The sequence below is a fragment of the Adiantum capillus-veneris genome, chromosome 17 (genome assembly GCF_014529385.1).
Source record: "Adiantum capillus-veneris isolate H3 chromosome 17, ASM1452938v2, whole genome shotgun sequence".
Lineage (NCBI taxonomy): Eukaryota > Viridiplantae > Streptophyta > Polypodiopsida > Polypodiales > Pteridaceae > Adiantum > Adiantum capillus-veneris.
This window is the reverse complement of record NC_140947.1, coordinates 84,581,600-84,592,121: the sequence shown is the minus strand read 5'-3', so window position 1 is coordinate 84,592,121 and position 10,522 is coordinate 84,581,600. Positions and strand designations below refer to the sequence as shown.

Genomic DNA, 10,522 nt, shown 5'->3' with positions numbered 1-10,522 from the left:
TTCTCCTCCTGTCTCAAAGTCTGAAAATGCCTGCAGAGGCCGTCCTGTCTCCTTTCTCTCTCTCGCGCGCTGCCGTCTATGCTCTGATGCTCACTACATGCCCTTGCCTTTACACCTTTTGGTTTAAAAAGGTGAGTCTTTAAAAAAAAGTTCATGGCCGGTCGCCCATTATCCATTGGTTTAAAAAAACCCATTAGCACCAATTTACCCCATTCCTCTCCTTTAAGCTCCTTAGCCTCGACCATTTGGCTGCCCTTTAACCTTCATACCACTTCAAAGGAATTCCTTCCGGGCCTTATTGTCCTTTGAAGGATTCAACACCCTTTCGAAGAAGGATAAGGGTTCGAACCCTCACCTTGGCCAAATCAATCTCGGGACAGCTCCCTTAACCACTCCAACAGGAAGGTCTCACCGGGATTCGAACCCAGGTCACTGGATTCAAAGTCCAAAGTGCTAACCACTACACCATGAAACCACTATCATATATATATTATATTATAATTAATTAATTAATTAGTTATTTATTTATTTATTATATATATATATCATTCTAAATGGAGCTTTTACAACCTCGTCTCTCCCAGCTTGCTCAAGCTACGCCGTTTGCAACTATCGCCGTTCTTGCCAATTCAATTTTACGGTGAACAATAACATGAATCATCGATTGTATTGCCCTTGTTTTGGGGGTACGAGATATTGGACGCTGCGAACTCGATCGACTCACAGGCCAACTGTCTGACCGCTCACTTGTTCGGAAATTTCTTCGCAGCCGCCGTTTTGGACTGGACGGCAACGCGATATTTAAGCTCAGTACATTTCTTTTACTCTCTCTCTCTCTCTCTCTCTCTCTCTCGCTTATTTTGCATACTGCATCTATAAAAATTACGATATAACTATTTTAAAATTAAAAACACACACAAGAAAAGAGGAAAAAAAAAGAAGGAAAATAAGAAAAAGAAGAAGAAGAAAAGAGCACGCAATCATGGCACACCTTCCACAGGCACCCACAATCCCCGAGCAGTTTTTCCAATTTGCAACAATCTCTTATGTATGAACACATGTGAAGGCAAGAGCTTGAAGATAAATTATTGCATTCTACACACATAGAATCTGCACCGGCACTCAAGCAAAACAAAATTAGCAAAAAAACCTTCACTTTCAAGGATTTTGATGGCACTAAAGATGCTACCACGGTTCTAGCATGCGTTAGTCAATTAGATGACTATTTTCATGAGGAAGACTTCCCCGAATGTGAAATGGTATAATGTGTATCAAATCATGTCACCAGTAGCGCTACATTGTGGTGGAACGCCACCAAACAACATGGAAAACGACCACGTACTTGGCATGCATTCAAAAAGCCGTTTTTACCCCAATTTTTGTCCATACAATATAAAGCTAAAGCATGATGTTGTTGGAATTAGGGTTACAAAGAAACGCACACAGCTTGGAGAAGACAAAGGAAGCTCAAGGCACACAATAGAGAGTGTGTTTCTTAGATGCAATGGAAAGATAGATAGCCCTAGAGTGATGGGCGTATACACAATGCTCGAGGGAAAAAAACTGTTGGGGTTAAGGCCTATGTGCCTTGACCGATCGCCCAGGTCATGGGCGCCCGCCCACTGTTACCCTATACTTATAGTTTGCAGAGCTTATGCATGTATGTTGAGTGTAGTTTGATGCGCATTGATTGCTCATTGTATTGAGCTTGCAGGACAATGGTTATTTTGTGTTGATAGCCATTGTGTGTCGAAACTCTGGCGAAATTTTCCCAGGAGTTTTATGCGTATCATTTATGCGATCTAGGTAGAGATTGCAGGTTGCACTCAGCATTTGCGTGCGGTGTTCTCTGCAGGTGGGAGATTTGTGCGTGTGTATGCATCGATACCGCACAGTGTGGGATTGGTGATTAGCTCACAGATTGCAGTGTGATACTAGAGCATGCGAGGCTTGTATTGACATTGCGGGAGCTCTATTTTGGAGTGTGTCTCACAGGTTTTACATTGTGTTTCTGGCCATATTTGTAGACAGTTTCCAGGTGTTGTTGGTGAGGTGGTTTTGCTATCTAGCTTGCTACTTGTGCTCATGGCAGAGACAGGTGATCGATCAGATTGTGACCTCTCACAGATGCGCGTGTTTGATGGGTCAGACTTTGCGGCATGGGGAGAGTGTATGCTTAATGCATTGACACAACGAGGGATGCATCGACCATTGAGTGGTGATGCAGGTAGACCTTCAAACATGTCTGACGATCAGTGGCAGGAGCTAGAGGAGATGGCACTATCTACACTCTCTTTGCACCTTGCGGAATCTGTATATGCTCTTGTTATGTATGAGACTACTTCGAGAGCACTTTGGCGCAGATTACATGATATGTATGATAGATCTGAGTCATCACGGACTCGTGTGAGACATGTACATTCACGAGCACGCCGACAGGTGACATGTTGGTATTGTGGTCATTCTGGACACGTTAGACGGCGTTGTTTTCGTCGTATGCGACATCGTAGGAGACATGGCAGTCTCAGAGATGTATGTAGTGATGCCATGGACTCAGTTGCTTTGACAGTTGAGGCACATGTAGTGTCGGAGTATGCTAGTGACGGGGATGTCACTTTTACCTCAAGCTATGCACGAGATGCTATACATGTGGATACTGCACTCCCTTTGCAGTGGTTGCTAGACGCAGATGCTATGTTTCATGTCACGCCGCATCGTGCATGGTTTTGTAGCTATTCTAGCGGGATGCTTGGCAGTGTACGTTTGACCGATGGATTGGTGCATGCGATAGCAGGTGCAGGAGATGTGAGACTGTCATTACCGAGTGGTGCATCTTACTTGTTATGACATGTGCGCTATGTACCAAATTTGACAGTGAGTTTGATCTCGATTGGTCAGCTTAGAGATTGTGGATGTCATATTTTGCTACGAGAGCGAGATTTTGTGATGCATTTGGGTTCTCTAGTGATTGCGAGAGGTGCCAGGAGTGGTACAGGTTACCCATTGCATGTGGATCACGCGAGAGACGGTGCTGTCTCTGTGATCATGCAGCCAGGTAGAGAGCGAGAGAGCAGGCGAGTCTCTTTTGCTTGTGGGTTGCAGGATGCTTTGCATGGAGTGCAGAGCAGTGACCTTGTTGTGTAGGTTGCGTCTACGGATGCACAGGTAGAGCGGGATAGCTCTAGTGAGTCACAGCAGGATGAGTCATCAGAGGTGATGACAGAGATGACTCACATGGATGCTGAGATGTCGGCTATTGTGGAGTCATTTCTTGATATGCTTATGCCAGAGCTTGATGCAGATTCAGGACAGATGGATACTCTTGGTACACATGTAATATGTGGTGGGCACGAGGAGTCACTCCAGAGCTCGGAGTCAGAGTGCCATGGTCTCTATGATAGGGGACAGGATTACCATGAGTTGAGTTCTGAGTTGGAGGTGGCAGAGGTTGCCAGGGTTGCATCAATGTTCGGTGTCCTCATGTACGAGATGCTGATCTCGAGGCCCGACATAGCAGCTGCAGTGGGAGAATTTGCAGCAGGGTTGATTAGTTGTTCGATGATTGATCTCGGCATAGAGCATAGGGGAGGTTTGCAGGTATTGGACTGATACTTATAGGAGTGTATGAGCTCTTGTAGACTCTTTGCAGAGCTTGGAGCTAGCTCTGTGTGGCTTCCGCAGCGGGATGTTTGTCTATCAGTAGAGCCGGATGCACTAGCTCATCGAGAGTCAGTGGGCATAGATTGAGAGAATCTCTCACCTTCTATTAGTTGTACACTAGTAGGTCTTGCTTAAAGGCACATTGGCCTTTAAGTGGGAGGTTGTTGGGGTTAAGTCCTATGTGCCTTGACCGGTCGCCCAGGTCATGGGCGCCCGCCCACTGTTACCCTATACTTATAGTGAGTATACTGTATAGGGGGAGCTGCCACTTCACAGTCTCCCCACCCACATCGTGTGTGTGTGTCTCCTTCTCTCTCTCACTCTCCGTCTGTGGTGCTCCCCAATCCCCTTCAAAAACCTCCTAAAGAGGGAAAAAATGCCCTGGCGGTCACACACATCACTACCACATATATATGGTAACAAATCCCCCCTGGAGTGATGCGGTGAACGAGAGCTGGCACATGAGTAAAGGGTAGTGCCATGCCCTGAGGACATGATCAATCCACAAAGGGGAGTAAGCCCCCTTGGTCCCTTCTCTCCCCCCCTCTCTCTTTTCATCCTTTGCTTCCTCATGCAACAATTGCCATGGTGCTTACAGACATCACAAATCGTGTGCCTCCACCATCACGTAATCCACACACCAAAAGCGTACATATTTGCTTGCCCACGGTGTTTGCACCGAAGGCGCATGTGAGGGTGAGCAAAGGTCTCAAGAACGTTGTGCCGCCGATGAGACAACTGTTTTTTTGCATGACATTTGCTCGTAAGCTCACAATGGAGCGTGCACGACAATCCAAGATTGCAAGGGAAACCGCCACCACTGTAGTTCGCCATAAATGGCTCTTTTTTTCACACTTATTGTAAGTTTGGGTGCCTAAGGGGCAACCCAAGGGGCCCTCCCACCATGTGAGAATATCGCCTTAATATTGGCTCTACTCTATGACATCGGCTTCCTTATGGCTTTGGTAGGGGAGATTCCATACGGCAAGCACTCCAATTGAAGTCAATAGAGAATTGAAGGTTGAATTTTAAACTTGGTTTGAGATGCACTACAAGACACCTTTTTCTCATAAGGCATATGATAAAATGCTGCAAGATTATTTCAAATGCATGCCAGGCATGCATGGGTGGGAAAAAACTTGCCTAGGAGCCATGCCCTATCAAAGATTCAAACACACCCCCCCCCCCCCCCCCCCCCCCCCCCCCCCCCCCCCACACACACACACACACACACACAAACAGAGTATCTTCATGATTTTTTGCTATATAGCACAAACCGTAGAAGACTATGAGGCACCTGATATGCAGAAAATGACACTGACATAAATTCTGCACAAAATGACGAAATAGCCTGTGCAGCACTGCCTGTAGTGGAAACGGAGGCCGAAATGATCCCGAATCAAAAATCTGAGCAGACTAAGCTCCACGAGCTCTCCCGAAATATTTGTCAACTTACGAACACTCGCCAAAGCTCACTGAAATCGGAGAAAGTGAACAGGCGTGTGTTGGAGCAGCTGGCGACTAAGCCCGGGAGGACGCAACCTGCTCTGATACCAATTGTTGGAATTAGGGTTGCAGAGAAACACACATAGCTTGGAGAAGACAAAAGAAGCTCAAGACACACAATAGAGAGTGTGTTTCTTAGTATGCAATGGAAAGATAGATAGCCCTAGAGTGGTGGGCGTATATACAATGCTCGGGGGAAAAAACCTCCTAAAGAGGGAAAAAATGCCCCGGCGGTCCTAGTGTGTTCACACACATCAATACCACATGTATATGATAACATATGTCAATGGAATTTAATTCGACAGGGTCGAAATGAAGATATCCAAGGCTATAGTGATAATTTTTGGAACTATTTAATTCAATTGCAAGCTATTGAACATGTCAGTCTCGCAGGAAATTAGAGCGTAAATATATATCTGGCTTAGTACTATAAATTGGTGCTGAGGTCGATATCTTTGAACCAGATTCAATGTCAAAGTCTATTAATTTGGCCCTTCATGCAGAGAAGAAGAAAGGTGGACCCTCTCACACCGAACAAACTGCTAACACTAACCGTAATAAGAGAGCTTCTTTCTCTCCTAACTTTGACAATAACAAACATCAAAGCCGTACTTTTTTCAAGAGACTCAGATTTGAAAATTTTGCTACAACTTCTCAACCTTATAGAAACAACAACAACAACAACACAGCAACGAGGCAACCAAAAATCTTTCAACCAACGTCCTGCTCAAAACTCTAATGGTAATAAAAAGGTGAAGTGTTTTAAATGTTTTCACTATGGTCACTATGCAGATAAGTGCCCAAAAAGTCATGCTAAGAGCAATGGCCAATCCAATGGAATCGCTCGAAATCCAAGCAAAAAATCCTTCAACAACAACCGCCCCAACGGTGCTACTGTTAACCTTATCGAAGATACTAATCCCGACGACAATGAAGTAGAAGCTAATTACGAGAAGGATATGATCTTGAGTATGATCATGATGACAACCCATCTTCAAGTACTCCTATATCTCCTCACACTTTGTTTAAAGTGCAAGGCACACTCAAGGGTGAAAGTTTCACCATTCTTTTAGATGATGGCAGTAGCCATGATTTTATTTCTACAGGATTGGCACAACAACTATCTATCTCTGAAATTGCTTCACCTCACAAAGTCAAAATTGTTTTTAATAATCAATGTTTTAATTGCAAAGCCCAAGTCACTGTTGAAGTTTGCACGTACATTTTTGGTAGCACCATTGTTGCATGGTCTTGATATGATCTTGGGAATGCCATTTTGTCATGAATGTGATCCGTTGATTAATTATAAAACAGGTACCATATCTCTCACTCATAATAATAAAAATTTCTCCATCCAAGCAACACTAGCACACCAACAATTTCCACTTCTCTCTCACATTCAAGCCAAAAGAGCCATTTAAAAACAAGGAAAGATATATGTAGTGTTGGTAAATTAAATTTTTGTTGAAACCGAAACCTCACATAATTCTTCAATGATGATTTTCTCTCACAATTTTAGAATTGTTTTATGCATGATCTACCACCTGTAATACCACCTTCACGCCCAGAAGACCACAAAATAGATATTATATCGGGTAGTGAACCTCCTTGTAGAGCACCTTATCGTGTAAATCCAACTGCACACAGGGAGATACAAACTCAAATTACTGACTTGTTTGATCGAGGACTTATAAGACCCAGCAGTTCACCATACGGAGCTCCAGTACTCCTTGTTAAGAAGAAAAATGAGACTTTTTGTATGTGTATTGACTACAGGGTTTTAAACAAGATCACCACCAAGAACAAGTTTCCTATTCCTACAGTGGATGATCTATTAGACAAACTAAAAGGGGAAAACATCTTTAGCAAAATTGACCTCAAATCAGGGTATCACCAAGTCAAAATGTTTGATCAAGATGTATATAAAATTGCTTTCAGAACACAAACGGGACACTATGAATTTCTTGTCATGCCATTTGGTTTGACAAATTCACCAGCCACATTCACACGCATGATGAACAGAATTTTCATTGATCATCAAGATTTTGTGATTGTATTCTTTGATGGAATTCTTGTATTCAGTAAATCAGAACAAGAACATAAAGAGCATTTAACACTGCTTGCACACAACCACTTGTATCTGAATCCTGAAAAGAGTTTATTTGTTAATCTGACATTGAATATTTGGGACACATTGTATCGGGCAAGGGAATCCATGTAGATCCTAAGAAAATTGAAGCCATTCAATCATGGCCTAGACCCAAAAATTTGTATGAACTTCATTCTTTTATTGTTCTATGCAGTTATTACAGGAAGTTTGTACGTATCTTTGCTTACAAATCTCATTACTTCACTCTCCTATTAAAGAAAAATTCTCCTTATGTTTGGATTGATTTGCAAGAAATTTCCTTTAGTGAACTCAAGAATGTTTTGATAAATGTACCAGTACTGTAATTGCCTGATTTTGATAGACCATTCTTTGTCGTTGTCACTGATGCTAGTGAAAAAGATATCGATACAGTCCTTATGCAAGATAACCATCCACTCACATTTGAAAGTCGTAAGTTTAAACCATCTAAAGCCAAATTTAATACATATGACAAAGAGTTAATTGATGTCGTACATGCTTTAAAAAATTGAAAACACTATTGAATGGGTGTTAATTTAATCATCAAAACTGATCAACAAAGTATCAAGTATTTATTGTCTCAACCCTTAATAGATGATTGACATATTAATTGATCTGTCTTCATTCAAAGTTTTTAACCCAACATTCAATACCAACTTGGTAAGGAGAATGTTGTCTTTGATGCTTTGAGCCGAAGACCCTCTCTTAATAGTCTATCAACCATTACGGGTACTTCATTTGATTCAATGCTTGACACTTATGCACAAGATGATGATTAAAAAACCACATGGTTGCATATGATCGAGAACTGTGTGTACACATTTTTGGAATACATTATTCTAGAATTTTTTATTAATTCCAAAAAAAAAATGTGTGTAACTAAATTTTTTCATACATGAAGAGTTGCACAAACCACCCTATGCTAGACATAGAGGATTTGTTGCTACTTTTCAAAATTTATATCATGATTTCTTTTGGCTTACTATGAAAACTGATGTTAAACAGTATGTTTCAACTTGTTTAATTTGTCAAAAGGTCAAAGCAGCAACATGTAAGAAATTGAGACTTTTACACCCTCTCCCTATTCCTGAAAAACCTTGGGAACATATTTCAATGGATTTTGTTACTAGATTTTCACTCATTGTTCACAAGCATGATATGACTGTCAATGATCTTTTTCCAAACAAGCATACTTCATTCCTTGTATAAAAACACTCACATCACATCAAGCTGCACTTCTATTTCTTAAGATATCTTTCCATATCATGGTTTGCCTAAAGTTATAATATCTAATCGAGATTCCAAATTTTGTAGTGATTTTGGACTACTGTTTTTGAAAATCTTGGAACCACACTTGATTTTACTTCTGCATTCCATCCCAAGTCTAATGGTCAAACCGAAGTCACTAATCACACCATCATTGACTTGTTAAAAGTTTATGTTTCTTCTCAACCCAAGAAATGGAATATTTGCCTGCAAATTCTACAGTTTTTATATAACAACATCACTCACACTGTCACAGGTAGATCTCCATTTGAAATTGTGTATGGCCATTCTCTGCCTACTCTTGCTTCACGTCTTTCCAATATTGTGCTTGCTGTTGATGATTTTACTACTCAGCAGATTCTTGCTTCTTTGAGGTGTCAATTATGGTGGTTTCCTCAGCCTAATCTGGTTGCACTTTAGCTTGAGAGGTTGCTTGCTCTTGTATTTTCCTCAAGACCATAGAGATATTCTAACCCCACCAATGGGTCATCGGCGTGTCATATCATGGGGGTTTTTTTGCAAAGATTTTTGGGGTTAGGTTGCCAATATGCTTTAAAATCTCCTTGCAATCCCCATTCTAGCTCAAAAGTTTCTCTCTCTCTCTCTCTCTCTCTCTCTCTCTCTCTCTCTATATATATATATATATATATATATATATATATATATATATATATATATATATATATATATATATATATATATATATATATATATATATATATATATATATATATATATGTGTGTGTGTGTGTGTGTGTGTGTGTGTGTGTATGCGTGCATGCATGCGCAATTGAGCTTCCCTTTCGGTGGTTCAAGTTGCATGGGTGGTGGCACTCATACTCTCGGGGGGTTCACCTCTTAGACATGTAAGCTACCATGTGAGTTCAAATGAATGGGTTTTTTAATTGCCAAAAAATGAAAAAATTTAACAGGACTATATTAATAGAAGGGATTTTTGAATTGATTTTAGAGAAAAAGGCGTAAGTTTCTGAAGAAAAAGGGGTTATTTTATTACCTTAAGCATGTAAGTAAAGGGGTTTTTTATTACCTTAAGCATGTTATTTTATTACCTTAAGCATGTAAGTAAAGGGGTTTTTTTAATACTTTTTGAACGCACGTTATATGAATAGTTTCTTGAAGGTGCATCCTTCGAGCTCATACTCTTTTGCTTTTCCTTTCCTCCATTTGCCTTTTGTAGCTCTTTTATTTTCTCCTATGACTCTGAAAGGATGGGCTTCTCCTCTTTGTCTTATTAACCATCTTCTTCCAAGTCTTGGTCTTCTTCTTCTTTCAAGCTTTCAACTAGCTTTCATTTTGTATCTTGTTGCAGGGAACTTTGTCACTTCAACTTCTTCCTCCTCATCTTATTCATTTCCGACATCAACAATCAACCAAGAATTTTGGTTGGGTGCAGGTGGTAGGTTTTCGGTCATTCTCACCATATGGTATGCTATTCTAGTTAGTGCCTCTGGAGACCCTATATAAGAAACACCCTTAGTTTCCTTGGTTCTCTTTAGAGTGTTGAGCATATATTGGGCATGATCAATGGCCATTGGCTACTTGGACTTTAATGTTGTTGTGAATGCAGAATCCATAGCATGGTTGGGTGTGGTACATCTTTTTGGGGTTTCTTGATTGTAAAGTGGAAATGTTGATGATCAATGAACATCGGCTACTTGGATGTGACCATTGGTCATCAGCTACTTGGACTTTAATGTTGTTCTAAATGCAAAAGCCACAACATGGCTGGGTGTGTTATATCTTGGGGGTCTCTTGGCTATGAAGTGAAAACATTGATGATACAGTCTTATGTGATCTTCAACCTATTTGTGAATCATGTCTCGAAAGGTGTAAGCTACTAAATTTTTTATGAAGATACATGTGTGCTTCTTCTCCTTAGATCTCATTGATTCTCCATTGTTGGAAACTTCAAGGCCTCAACCACAATATCCTTAGTGATGT

The 10,522-nt window shown here is 41.0% G+C and overlaps 1 non-coding gene across 1 annotated transcript; it reads right to left on the bottom strand.

Annotated features, from left to right (window-relative positions):
- Positions 1–403: 403 nt before the first annotated feature.
- On the bottom strand, positions 404–475 carry TRNAQ-UUG (transfer RNA glutamine (anticodon UUG)). Its single transcript has one exon. It is a non-coding gene; the product is annotated as a tRNA-Gln (tRNA).
- Between the last annotated feature and the right edge of the window lie 10,047 nt (positions 476–10,522).